The sequence below is a fragment of the Oratosquilla oratoria genome, chromosome 3 (assembly GCF_046742065.1).
Source record: "Oratosquilla oratoria isolate Oo_2021 chromosome 3, ASM4674206v1, whole genome shotgun sequence".
In the NCBI taxonomy this organism is placed as follows: domain Eukaryota; kingdom Metazoa; phylum Arthropoda; class Malacostraca; order Stomatopoda; family Squillidae; genus Oratosquilla; species Oratosquilla oratoria.
Window position 1 is genome coordinate 81,793,211 of NC_134779.1, and position 12,500 is coordinate 81,805,710.

Below are 12,500 nucleotides of genomic sequence, written 5' to 3' on the forward strand. Positions count from 1 at the left end.
GCCCATCTATTGGCCTTACAATGTTTTGCCAGCCTGCAACTCATTGCAATAGCCCTGGAATACCACATGCTTCCAACTCTATGCCTCGGAAGGATTCCACATACAACAGGAACACCTCCCTTATTCCTAATCTCTAGCGCATCCCGGAACCGCGCAAATAAATTCCTCACTCTCTAACTTACCTATGTCATTGCCACCAGCTCTCGAGCAAATGACGGGGTCCCTACCTTCCCCTACTGAATAACCTTCAATCCTCTCTCTAGCATCACCTATCCCCGCGCCGGGGAAACACACCTGCGACCTATGTTTCCTATCTTTGTCACAGAAAACCCTGTCTAAGTACCTCACTTGACTGTCTCCTGCAATCAAAATCTTACCTGTGGGGAGGGATCCAGCGTCTGCCCTTCCCTTCCTCTCTTGAATTTCCTTTGTTTTTTCTTCCTGTAGACCCGTGAGAGCTTGAAACGAGTTTCTGCAATCGAGCGGGCCCGGTGAACATTTTTTCTCATCTTTCCACGTCTTCTTTGTCACCGTTATCCATCCAGGCTCCAAACTTGGTTTGTCTCCCGTATTTTGGGCCTTCGAGCGGAGAACTCGATTCTCCTCTTTAAGCCACTTTACAACATCCTCCAAGGCTTCAATTCTACTAAGTAGAAATTGTACCTCATCGGCGCTGAACACTAACACAACCACTCACCATATCACTATTTGAAGCAGCTACCCAGTTGATCTACTGCTGAAGGAACCAAAATTGAGGTGCATCAGATGTATAAGCATATTTATTTATTATTCTTTATCTATGAACTCATATTTATATATTTCGGTGTTAATTTCTTTGTTTCCTTTGTTTATTTGTTTGTTATTTTTTTTCTACAGTATGGGAACAAATTAGATAACCAAGCCTAACCACGACATTTTTCTTTTAAAAGGAAAACCAATAGGCTCCTCTAGACTGTCAGATCTTTAATGTCAGTAACATAGTAATAAGTAATAATAAGTGATAGATGTTGATTGATTGATTCGGTTTAACGTCGCAACCCCCCCCCCCTATCAGGAGGATAGGACGATGTCCCTTACAGAGGACTTTGTTGCGTGGAATTTAATGAACAATGCCCTTAGATCAATTCGACGGAGGCAGGGTTCGAATCGCCATCACCTCGACAACAGTAGCGCTGCCCTAACCCGCTTGGCCAGCGAGCATCCAAAAGATAAAGGAATAGACATATAAAAACGATAAAGGTAACGTAAATCCATATGAATAAATAAATAAATATATAAATAAAATAATCAATCTTCAATCGAGAAAATAAAAATCTAACACGTACAAAGTATTAAATTGCACTACCAAAACATTTCCCTGATGTTTGGGCGATCCAACAAGGGAATAATTATAACTGAAAAAAAGAGAAGAGCGCCTCCCTCATACCTGACCGAATCCGCACTTGACGTCCAATCCAGTCCAATCCTGACCGGACGGATTGCGGGCTGAGCACAAAAGAACAACAATGAAAAATAAAACGACTTTTTTCTTCTCTCTCCCCTTTTTCGTCCTTTCCGCAGAAAGAGAAATTCAGACGTGCAATATCACGTTGCTGAAGGGTAACCCCCTCCCACGCGGGTGCCACTTTGCTGTTTAATCGCTGCTGCCGCCGCCGCCGCCGGGGGCGATCTTATTCATTCCAGTGGCTCTCCAATCTCCTGGTGGAGTCCCTCCTGATCGCAGGAAAATTTGGAACCCAGCAGAAGAACCCAAGACAACGTAGGCGGATGGGCGAAGCTGTGCATGTGTGTGTGTGTGTGTGTGTGTGTCTGTGTGTGTGTGTGTGCACGCGCGCGCGAGTGTGTGTTTGTGTGTGTGTGTGTGTGTGTGTGCACGCGCGCACGAGTGTGTGTTTCTGTGTGTGGGTTTGTGTGTGTGCGTGTGTGTGCGTGTGTGTGCATATGTGTGTGTGTGTGTATGTGTATGTGTGTGTGTGTGTATGTGTGTGTGCATATGTGTGTGTGTGTGTGTGCATATGTGTGTGTGTGTGTGTGTATGTGTGCGTGCGCGAGTGTGTGTTTGTGTGTGTATGCATATGTATAAGTGTGTGTGTGTGTGTACGTGTATATATATGTGTGTGTATGTATATGTATATGTATATATATATATATATATATATATATATATATATATATATATGTGTGTGTGTGTGTGTGTGTGTGTGTCTGTGTGTGTGTGTGTGTGTGTGTCTGTCTGTCTGTCTGTCTGTACGTGTGTTTGCGTGAACGCATGTGTGTGAGCATGTGTGTCAACAGCATGCACATATACAAAAGCATCAAACACAACAACAGCAACAACAAATTCAACAGAAACAAAAAGTAACTACAGGCGCAACAACGTCAACAACAACAACCAAAGGCGAAAAGACGACAGTTGTTGCTTTTACTACGACTACCAACTATTGCAGCAACTGGTACTAATTACTTGACGACTACCACCTACCGCTACTACTACTTAGTACTAGTATTACAGCTATTACTACTTAATGTCACTACTACAGCTAGTGCTACAAGAAACACTACAACTACAACTACCATTACAACAATAGCTACTACTACTGCTGCTGCTGCTGCTGCTGCTGCTACTACTACTACTACTACTACTACTACTACTACTACTACTACTACTACTACTACTACTACTACTACTACTACTACTACTACTACTACTACTACTACTACTACTACTACTACTACTACTACTACTACTACTACTACTACTACTACTACTACTACTACTACTACTACTACTTCTACAACTACTACTACTACTACCTTTTTAATCGACTTACATCTTTGTGTAACGTGTGGTGAAAGCGGTCATGGTCTGTCTCCCACATATACATTTCATTGGCCTCTCTCTCGTCAATGACTGTGGTCGACTACCCATTTATATTTTGTATTATTTCACTTTAATGAATCCTAATACAGAAGTATATTTAACCTACTTTTTACTATAGCCTGCTCAAAATCGAGGTTTCCTATGTGTCCTGATTTAGGGAGTGGGGACCTGGTACCTCTCAGGCATAGGAGGAATGAGCTTAAGAGTGAGAATGACAGACTATATCTCGTCCACGCTATAATGCTGCTCTCTGGTTGTTGTTTCATTTCTGCCATCACCTCTCCCAGACGAGCGTAGAATGCCTTTGCCCTTGGAGCCACCCAGCGTTAAGTCGTAAAGGTTAGTTAGAAGTTAATGAGCTCTGGTCCACATTCTGTATACGCTCCTCGTACATCCTGATTTTCTCATTCTCGTTCCTGGAGTGGGACGCCTCAATTGTTAGATTATTGTAACAGGGGGCCATCGGATCTATTCGCAAGTCAAAGAAGGCCAATTGTCCTCGTGCCCAAAAACCACTTACGCTGACATCCACTCGTGCTTCATCTCAGGTGTTGGACGTGCGGTGCCTGAAGTTCTCCCTTCCTAGTGGGAGTAATGTTGGATCGATGGTCACATCCTTACATACCTCCCGAAGCTTTAGGACAGTGAGATCTCTTATCTCGCCATGTCTCATGCAGATAAATCCATTCTGCTTGCATATCATCGTATGGTTTGGATCAAACAGTGTACCACATGAACATCTGTTAGGGAGCCTTTTCAGTGGCCATCCATACCTCAAGGCAATGGCATCCGTGAATTCTTTTTTGTTTAGGTTGAATCCCCTTGACCTGATTGGTAGTACTGTCAGCCAACTGGACGCCCCAACTTCCTGTACCATTGCTATCTTACTTTTCATATGATTCGGCAGCTGATGTAATAGGGTGCAAAGCTCTTCCTTCTATCTCTCTTCCTTTCCCTTTGATATGTTTCTTCTGATTTCTATGATTTCCTCCACGTTAGTCTCCTGTTGATCTTGTGACACGATGTTGTTCGTCAGGGAGGACGTGAGTTTCAGGGAGTTTCGGTGTTCTATGTTGGCAAGGTTTAGCAGGTTTGAAATGCCTAACCCTCCTATTCTTGGTGGAAGTTCAATAAGTTTTTTTTACCTCTTCGTTTATTATCCGTCCGTTGGTGATGGCCGGAATTAACTCGTTTCTGATAGTTTATTCAAAGGGACTTAAAAGTTCGATGATGTTCGGTATCGTTCTTGAAATGTAATTCCACTTATATTTAACACCTTTTCCTTCTCCTTCTCCTTCTTCTTTTCCTTCTCCTTCTCCTTCTCCTTCTCCTTCTCCTTCTCCTTCTCCTTCTCCTTCTCCTTCTTCCCCTTCTCCTTCTCCTTCCCCTTCTCCTTCTCCTCCTTCCCCTTCTCCTTCTCCTTTTTTTTTCTTCTCCTTTTCCTCCTCCTTCTCCTTCTCCCCCCTCCTCCTTCTCCTTCTCCTCCTCCTTCGCCTCTTCCTCCTCCTTCTCCTCTTCCTCCTTCTTCTCCTCCTTACCCTCCTCCTCCTCCTCCTCCTCCTCCTTCTCCTTCTCCTCCTTCTCCTCCTGCTCTTCCTGCTCTTCCTTCTCTTCCTTCTCCTCCTTCTTCTCCTTCTTTTCTTTCTCCTTGTCCTCCTTCTCCTTCTCTTCCTTCTCCTCTTTTTCCTCTTTCTCCTTCTCCTCCTTCTCCTTTACGTCCTCCTCCTTCTCCTCCTTCTCCTTCCCCTCATTCTCTTCTCCTCCTTCTTCTAATTCCTCTTCTCCTTCTCTTTCCTCTTCTTCTTCTCCTTCTCCTTCCTCTTCTGTTTCTCCTTCTACTTCTTATTCTTCTCCTTCTTCTTCTTCTCCTCCTTCTCCATTTTCCCTTTTTCTGCTTCTTCTTCTCCTTTTTCTCCTTCTTCTTTTCTTCTCATACTTCTCCTTCTCCTTTTCTCCTTCTACTCCTTCTCCTTCTCCTTCCTTTTCATCTTCCCTTCCTTTTCTTCTTCTCTTTCTACTTATCTTTCCTATTCTCCTTTTCCTTCTCCTTCTCCTTCTCCTTCTCCTACTCTTTCCCCTTCTCCTTCTCCTTCCTCTTCTCTTTTTTTTTCTCCTCCTCATTCTCCTTCTCCTCCTTATCCTTCTCCTCTTTCTCCTCCTTTTTCTCCTTCTCCTATTTTTCTTTTTCCTCCTTCTCCCTATCCTCCTTCTTCTCCTCCTTCTCCTTCTTTTTCCTTTTCTCCTTTTCCATCTCCCTCTCCATATCCTTCTTCTTCTTCTTCTTCTTCTTCTTCTTCTTCTTCTTCTTCTTCTTCTTCTTCTTCTTCTTCTTCTTCTTCTTCCTTTTCCTCTTCTTCTCCTTCTTCTTCTTCTTCTTCTTCTTCTTCTTCTTCTTCTTCTTCTTCTTCTTCTTCTTCTTCTTCTTCTTCTTCTTCTTCTTCTTCTTCTTCTTCTTCTTCTTCTTCTTCTTCTTCCTTTTCCTCTTCTTCTCCTTCTCCTTCTTCTTCTTCTTCTTCTTCTTCTTCTTCTTCTTCTTCTTCTTCTTCTTCTTCTTCTTCTTCTTCTTCTTCTTCTTCTTCTTCTTCTTCTTCTTCCTCTTCCTCCTCTTACTCTTCCTCTTCCTCCTCCTCCTCCTCCTTCTCCTCCTCCTCTCCTTCTTCTTCTTCTTCTCCTTCTTCTTCTTCTTCTTCTTCTTCTTCTTCTTCTTCTTCTTCTTCTTCTTCTTCTTCCTCCTCTTCCTCTTCCTCTTCCTCCTCGTCTTCCTCTTCCTCTACCTCTTCCTCTTCTTCTTCTTCTTCTTCTTCTTCTTCTTCTTCTTCTTCTTTTCCTTCTCCTTCTCCTTCTCCTTTTCCTTCTTCTTCTTCTTCTTCTTCTTCTTCTTCTTCTTCTTCTTCTTCTTCTTCTTCTTCTTCTTCTTCTTCTTCTTCTTCTTCTTCTTCTTCTTCTTCTTCTTCTTCTTCTTCTTCTTCTTCTTCTTCTTCTTCTTCTTCTTCTTTTTCTTCTTCTTCTTTTTTTATAAGCTAAGTAGTCAGCGCTGTGTCTGCATGACCTTACTTTTTTTCCCTAGAGGAACAGCTGGGTTTCTTAGGTGGCCGGCCATTTCGAACGGATTCTGAAGGAACCTGACGGACGAGGAAGAATATCCTTAGAAATGGGCCCACGAATTGTGCTCTGAAATCGTCAAATGGGCTATTGGGTTTATTTAAGCTCTAAAATATTGAATATTGTATTTTCTCCATAGACTGGACTCTAGGCAGATGTGAGGGCTATTCAAAGAACCAATAGAGCTGGTCGAGGCAGAGGCATCTCCCTCTCCTGAATAAGATCGTCTGACGTTAGCCACGGCAGATTTAGTGGGGAGGGTCGTTGCGTCGAGCACGTCAGTTTTCTTCCTTTGGCTCTACCCTCAAGTGAATAAAATATTCTGGCGCTCTTTTCGCCGAGACAAAATCTCTCACTCTGCAGCAACACACAAAGGCCGCCATCAAATCGAAGAGGTCCTTTGCTTGGTTGAATAAAGTGGTCAGTTTTTCACAAGGGTGAAATCAATAGATGAGTCACCTTCGGATCGAAAATGATGGTCTTGAAGAAATTTGAACATTTCCCCCGTAGATCCTCTCGAGGTGAATAAGATCGACAGGTGACAATACACCAAACGCTGTACGCAGAGTGCTGGTGGTTGACCCGAAATACAGGAATTTATTCTTCGCAAAAAGGGCGTTACCCGGAAAAGTTGGTGAGCTGGGTCACTTGAACGATGAACCTTCCCTTGGGAGATCAGCGACGACATCGGAGTACCATATTGTAGCCTATGTGCACGCTAGTCATCGAAGGGAGATGAGAGCTACGCTGAGTATCGAAGATCATAATACCAGCAAAAGTGAATGTCGGAGATGATGATATCAGCAAAGGGAGATGATAACATGGCTCAGTCCAGTATCTATCACTGACCCCAGTGATTTTGGTGCTACGAATAAAAAAAAAAAAAAAACTAAACAAGACAAACAAGGCCTATTGGAGGACCTTGGCATGAGATACATACTCAAAATGGTGTAATAATGGTGGTACCGGGAAAACATTCATGAATATGCATATTATGGAATTGTTGTTCAATTTGGAAGATTATAGAGAGGAAGGAGAACTGGAGGTTTTGGTTGAGAGGATTGTTGATAGTCCTCTGTATCAGGGATAGTGTGATTCTGTGAAGGAAAGATCTCTATGTCGAGGCCACGGAGAACTCTTTTTATATGATGTTTATGCAAGACAGTCTCCGTAAAATCGGGCAAACTGAGTGCTTTAACTTTGTTCAATGATACGATAGGGTCCAGAGAATTTATAGGAAAGCTTCGAGGTGGGGGTGTGGTTAAGGGTGTAAACAATGTCTCCAATTTCAAGGGTACAATTTCTGGCTGATTTGTTATGCAAACGAACCATTTCGTCCTTAGTTAGGTGAAGAGTATTATGTATTCTTTTGAAGAAATTATTGAAATCTGCTACTTTGACCTTTACGTAATCATTGAAGTTGTAAGTGGGAGGTAATTCTGAAAGAGGAAGATCATAAGGGAGTCTTTTGTCAGAACCAAAGAGGACAACATGAGGATATTCCGATATTGACTTATCAATGGAACTATTTATGCAAGCTTGAACCATGGGGTCATGTTCAACCAAGAATGGTAAAAATCAGAGGCAAGATGTCGTAGAACATTGAGAATCTTTCTATTATAACGTTCAACTAAGCTATTTGAACTAGGGTGATAAGCAGTAGTGTTACATTTCTTAATTTGAAAGTATTTACAAATGTACAAAAGAATATCATTGTTGAATTCAGTCTTGTTGTCAGAAATCAGAGTTTTGGGAGTAGTGAAGAGGCATATGAGCTTGTCAATGAGTGTCTTTGCTACGTGTTGTGCTGTTATGTCTAGTAGGGGTTAAAGGATACAGAATCGTAAAAAATGGTCGATATAGACAAAGAGATATTGGTTTCCGGTATGTGCAAGTGGTAACTTAAGAAGATCAAGAGCGACTGTATCGAATGGTTTAGAAGGTGTAGGACAAGTTAGAATTGGAACATGACCGCTGATATGACCTTTGTGAATCGCGCAAATTTGGCAAGCGTCAGTGTAAGCGTGTATATCCTTTCTCATAGTTAACCAGAAATAGTGCAATCTGGTTTATGTAACGCATTTTTCCTTGCCAGGGTGTGCAGCAATAGGTGAATCGTATATAAGTTTTTAAACTTCTTTCCTTGAACAAAATGAAAGGTGGGTATGGACTCTTGTGTGGCAAGGAACCAGTGGGCAAGTTTTTCCGATTTTTTTTCTTGAAGAGGTGTAAGGTTGGTTGATGATCTATGTATATGTGTATCTCGTAACCAAGGATGATCTCTTTGAAATGTTTGAGTGCGTAAATGACTGATAACGCTTCTATGTCTGTGACTGAGTAAGTTCGCTCGTGTTTATTGAGTGTGCGACTCGCATAGGCAATTGGTCTGAATTTTGTGCCGTGGTGTTGCATGAGGACTGCGCCAAGTCCTGTGTTGGATGCATCAGTGTAGATTGTGAAAGGATGCTTGTGGTTTGGGAAGGCAAGAACAGGTGTCGTGGTTAAGGCTTTCTCTTGGTCAGATGTCCAAATGAAGGGTGTGTCATTCTTAAGAAGTGAAATTAAAGGTGCTGCTATACTAGCGCAACCTTGAATGTAACGTCTGTAAAGACCTGACAGACCATGGAATGAACGTATGTGTTCTACAGATGCAGGGCGCGGAAAATCTATGACTGCCTTGACCTTGTTCTGTGAGGTTATTTTTTTTTTCTCGTAAATTAAGGACATGCCATAGGAAGCGTATTTCTTTCTGAAGGAAAGAACACTTCTTAAGCTTTAATTTGATACCTGCCTATTCTAGTCGTGAGGAGACAGTGTGTAGTGTGTAAATGTTCGCTGACGGATTTGGAAGCAATGATCACGTCTTCGAGGTACATAGAACACTGAATGACCTAGGAGACATGCAAGTACTGTGTGCATGAGTCGTGAAAACACTGAAGGGGCTGGTACGAGACCCATGGCGAGTCGTTTGAAGTGATAGTGAGCTGTGGGTATGCTAAAGGCTGTCAGAGGCCTAGACTCTGGGGCAAGTGGGATCAGGAAATATCATGATATAAGGTCTAAGGTCGTGAACACAACGTTGTTTTCAACGACGGAGTGGAGTAGATCTTGTAAGATAGAAATTGGGTGTCTATCTGGTTTGATTAGCTTATCTAACTCTCTGATGTGTACTACAGGGCGGAAGGAACCATCGCATTTAAGGACAACAAAGAGGGGGAAGTTCCATTCGCTGATGGATAATTCATTAATGTCTTGTGTAATCATGTCTTGTATAAGGTTGTCTACAATCATGCGTTTGCTGTGTGGCAATCTGTATGCGGGAATGCAACATGATTTAGAGTTCTCACGAAGGGGTATATGATGCTGAATAAGATTAATGACTTCAAGGAGTTCACCTTGAGTGGCAGTGGTATGTCTGAACTTTTTGTGAAGTGCAAGTAAGTTTGTTTATGCATTAGGAAATAATTTTGGTTCAAATGTGATGCATCAATGGGTTTCTGTGCTGTTTGCACGTAGGAAAATGTGGCATAAACTTGAAAAGTTGGAAATCGGTCATCCATGACTTTAATACGTGAAGGATATATTTTGAAATCGTAAATGTCTGTACCAACTGTGAGATTGAGGGATGCGTTAGTGTCATTGGCAATTACAATGCAAGCATAACCTTTCTTTGACTTAGAGTTGATGGCCGAAAGCAGGGAAATGCCATTGACACGGCAAGTTTCTGGCATACATAATACATCGGTGTCTTGTGCTTGGAAAACTCGTATGTGTATCTTTGTATATTCACGAGGGAACAGCGTCTTTGGGCTGATAAGCACTGCGTGAGTGTGTTTGAATGTAGATAACACTTCCGAGACTGGGGCGGATTTTGTGTTGAAATCCTCTAAGAGGGGCAAGAAGGTGTCCTCAGGTGGTGAAAGATCAACGTTATTTACTGGGTGTTTTGTACTTAGTTTTGCTGATTTGAGTATGCGGGAGGAGTTACTGCGTCTGTTTTGCTTTGAACGCATATCCATAGCTGTCAGTGAAATAGGAGGAGAGTTAGAGTGGTGGGAGTGTGTGTGTTGGTGCCATTTGAGTTAACAGCTAGTGCGTCCTCGTGTGATGAAGCTGAGTGAATTTGAGCTGTGGGTGTTAAATCAGGTTTTGCCTGCTCGGCCACGTTAATGTTGTTGACTTTGTGGGAATATGCTGATGGCAATGCAGGGAAGAAATGATTAGCATAAATTATGCCATGTTGAGCAGGGTAAATGATGATATTATATTGCATATTGCTTCATCAATGTTAATCCTATGAGGATATCAGCAGGAAAGTAGACGTCAACTACGTAGATGGTAACTGGAATGGCTGGGCACTCATTTTTTAAGCTAATGTCCAGGGAGAAATTACCAGTGATTGGGAAGGGTACACCATCTACTTTGCAAAGGTTGACGTCGGGGGGTTCTAAAACGGTGACACGTTTTGTTTCAGTGCAGAATTTGTGGAAACTGTGTAGTGACATGATGTTAACTGGGGAGCCCGTGCCGAGAAATATTTTTACTTTCGTGTTACTAGACTTAGCATTGAAAGTTAAGGAATCTGAAGACATGTCTGGGATATCCAGGGTACGTAGAGGTAGAGTTGAAGATGGAATGTCTTGGTATAGAGTAACTGTTCTGGGTGTGCACTGAGTCTTTGTATTCTGTAGTCACAAGGAAGATGTGTTACGTGGCTGCGTTGCACATGTGTTACGTGAATGTCTAGCAGGAGATGTGTTACGTGTATGTCTAGCAGGAGATATGTTACGTGAATGTCTAGCAGGAGATGTGTTACACGAATGTCTAACAGGAGAGTGAGCTGGTGATTCTTGTCTGTGTTGTTTTTGTGCTAGCAGCACACGGCAACGATCACTTGTGTGGAAACATGTACCATAATGCTCGCAGTATTGGTTCAGTTCTGACGGGTATCTGTGATAACACGTGTTAACGAGGTATCCTGATTTGTGGCAGTATATACAAAACATTCGTGTTCTTGAAGGAGAGCGTTGTCGTGAGCAATCTCGCGTAATGTATGTTTTGATCTCGTATTATGTAAGAGGGACCGTATGACCTGTGCTATCGTGTGTGTGGGTGCTATGGGTACTGGCTGGTTTTGTATCTGAGTGATAACTTGGTTCGTGTCAGAGAATTTCCTATAGAATTCGCCTAATGTGATACCTGGTTTGAATGTAATAGTGCTGGCTTCCTGGAGTGTGTCTGGGTGTAATTGTGAGAAAAGGCAAAAGTATGCAATGAGGGAGGCTACTTTTCCCAATGAAATTGTGTTGTCTGAGACCCCGTCTGAGGTTTTGAAGCTTTCTCTGAGTTCGCTCTTGAATGCTGAAGTTATTTTGACTGCCTTTTCTTTAGGGGTGTGTGGGACATGATTGTAAGTTTTTGCCAAAGAGTATATGGAGGAAAGTGACCAAGTGTCTAAAAAACAGCAAATGACTTTCTAAATTGTTCTACAAATTGATCAAATGAATGTGTTTTCTCAAATATGTCAGACTAAATGACGTCACCAGCTAATGTGTCATGATTGTTTATTTTGGATGTTAAGATGGATATATTTGGATTGTCGTCTGTGACATTCCTACGTAGTATTTCTGAGTGAAACTCAATGAGGAAATTGTGTACAGGGATGTTCCTGCCGTTGAAGACTGGTAATGTTGTCTCATCCTTGATAACTGTAATAAAATTTTGTGTTGTCATGGTGTTGTGAGTAGGAGATGAATTTTTGGAAGAGTTGAAAGTTGAAGGGGGGAACATGGTTGGTGGAGACGTAGCTTGGCTTCGTGTATAGGGTTGGTATGTCGAGTCAGAGAGGGCTTTGGACACGTTCATGTATGACAAAAAATGTGTGGAGACCGTTTTGCTCCTAGGTGGCACTGAGAGCGGAAAAATATCTACTTACCCAAGATGATGTTGGAATGTTAGGTGGTCACAGTGCTGCAGTGGGGTGAGAAGATGGAAGGATGCACTGCTGGGAACAGAGGGAGCAATAATTAAATGGTTGTGTGAAGCGAATTAGAAAATATGTAACCAAGATGTGTAGAAATATACAAAAATAAGAGAAAAGAAGGGAGAGATCTTACGCAGCGAGATGCGGGGAGTGGGGGAGCGTTGGCTCGTAGGTGTAATGACGTGCGGAGTGTGTTGCGATGCTGGAGAAAGTGGGATGAGGATCCGACTCGTGCGATGGTAGAGAAGGGTGGTCCAGCTCGTGCAATGGTGGAGAAGGGTGGTCCAACTCGTGCAATGGTGGAGAAGGGTGATCCAACTCGTACAATGGTGAAGGGTGGTCCAACGTCTCTGTGTTGACGTGGTGGAGGCGGCGGGCGTTGTGGATGCTGAAGAAATGCCTCGGAGGGATATTTCCTCGTAGATGCTGGAGAGTACGTCTCCGTGTTGACGTGATGGAGGCGGCGGGGGTCGTGGATGTTGAAGAATGCCTCGGGGGATGTATTTCCTCGTAGTAGGTACTGGAGGAATGTCT

At 42.7% G+C, this 12,500-nt stretch overlaps 1 pseudogene; it reads right to left on the reverse strand.

The window, feature by feature from the left end:
- Positions 1 to 1,633: 1,633 nt before the first annotated feature.
- Positions 1,634 to 5,600, reverse strand: LOC143019118 (uncharacterized; annotated as a pseudogene).
- Between the last annotated feature and the right edge of the window lie 6,900 nt (positions 5,601 to 12,500).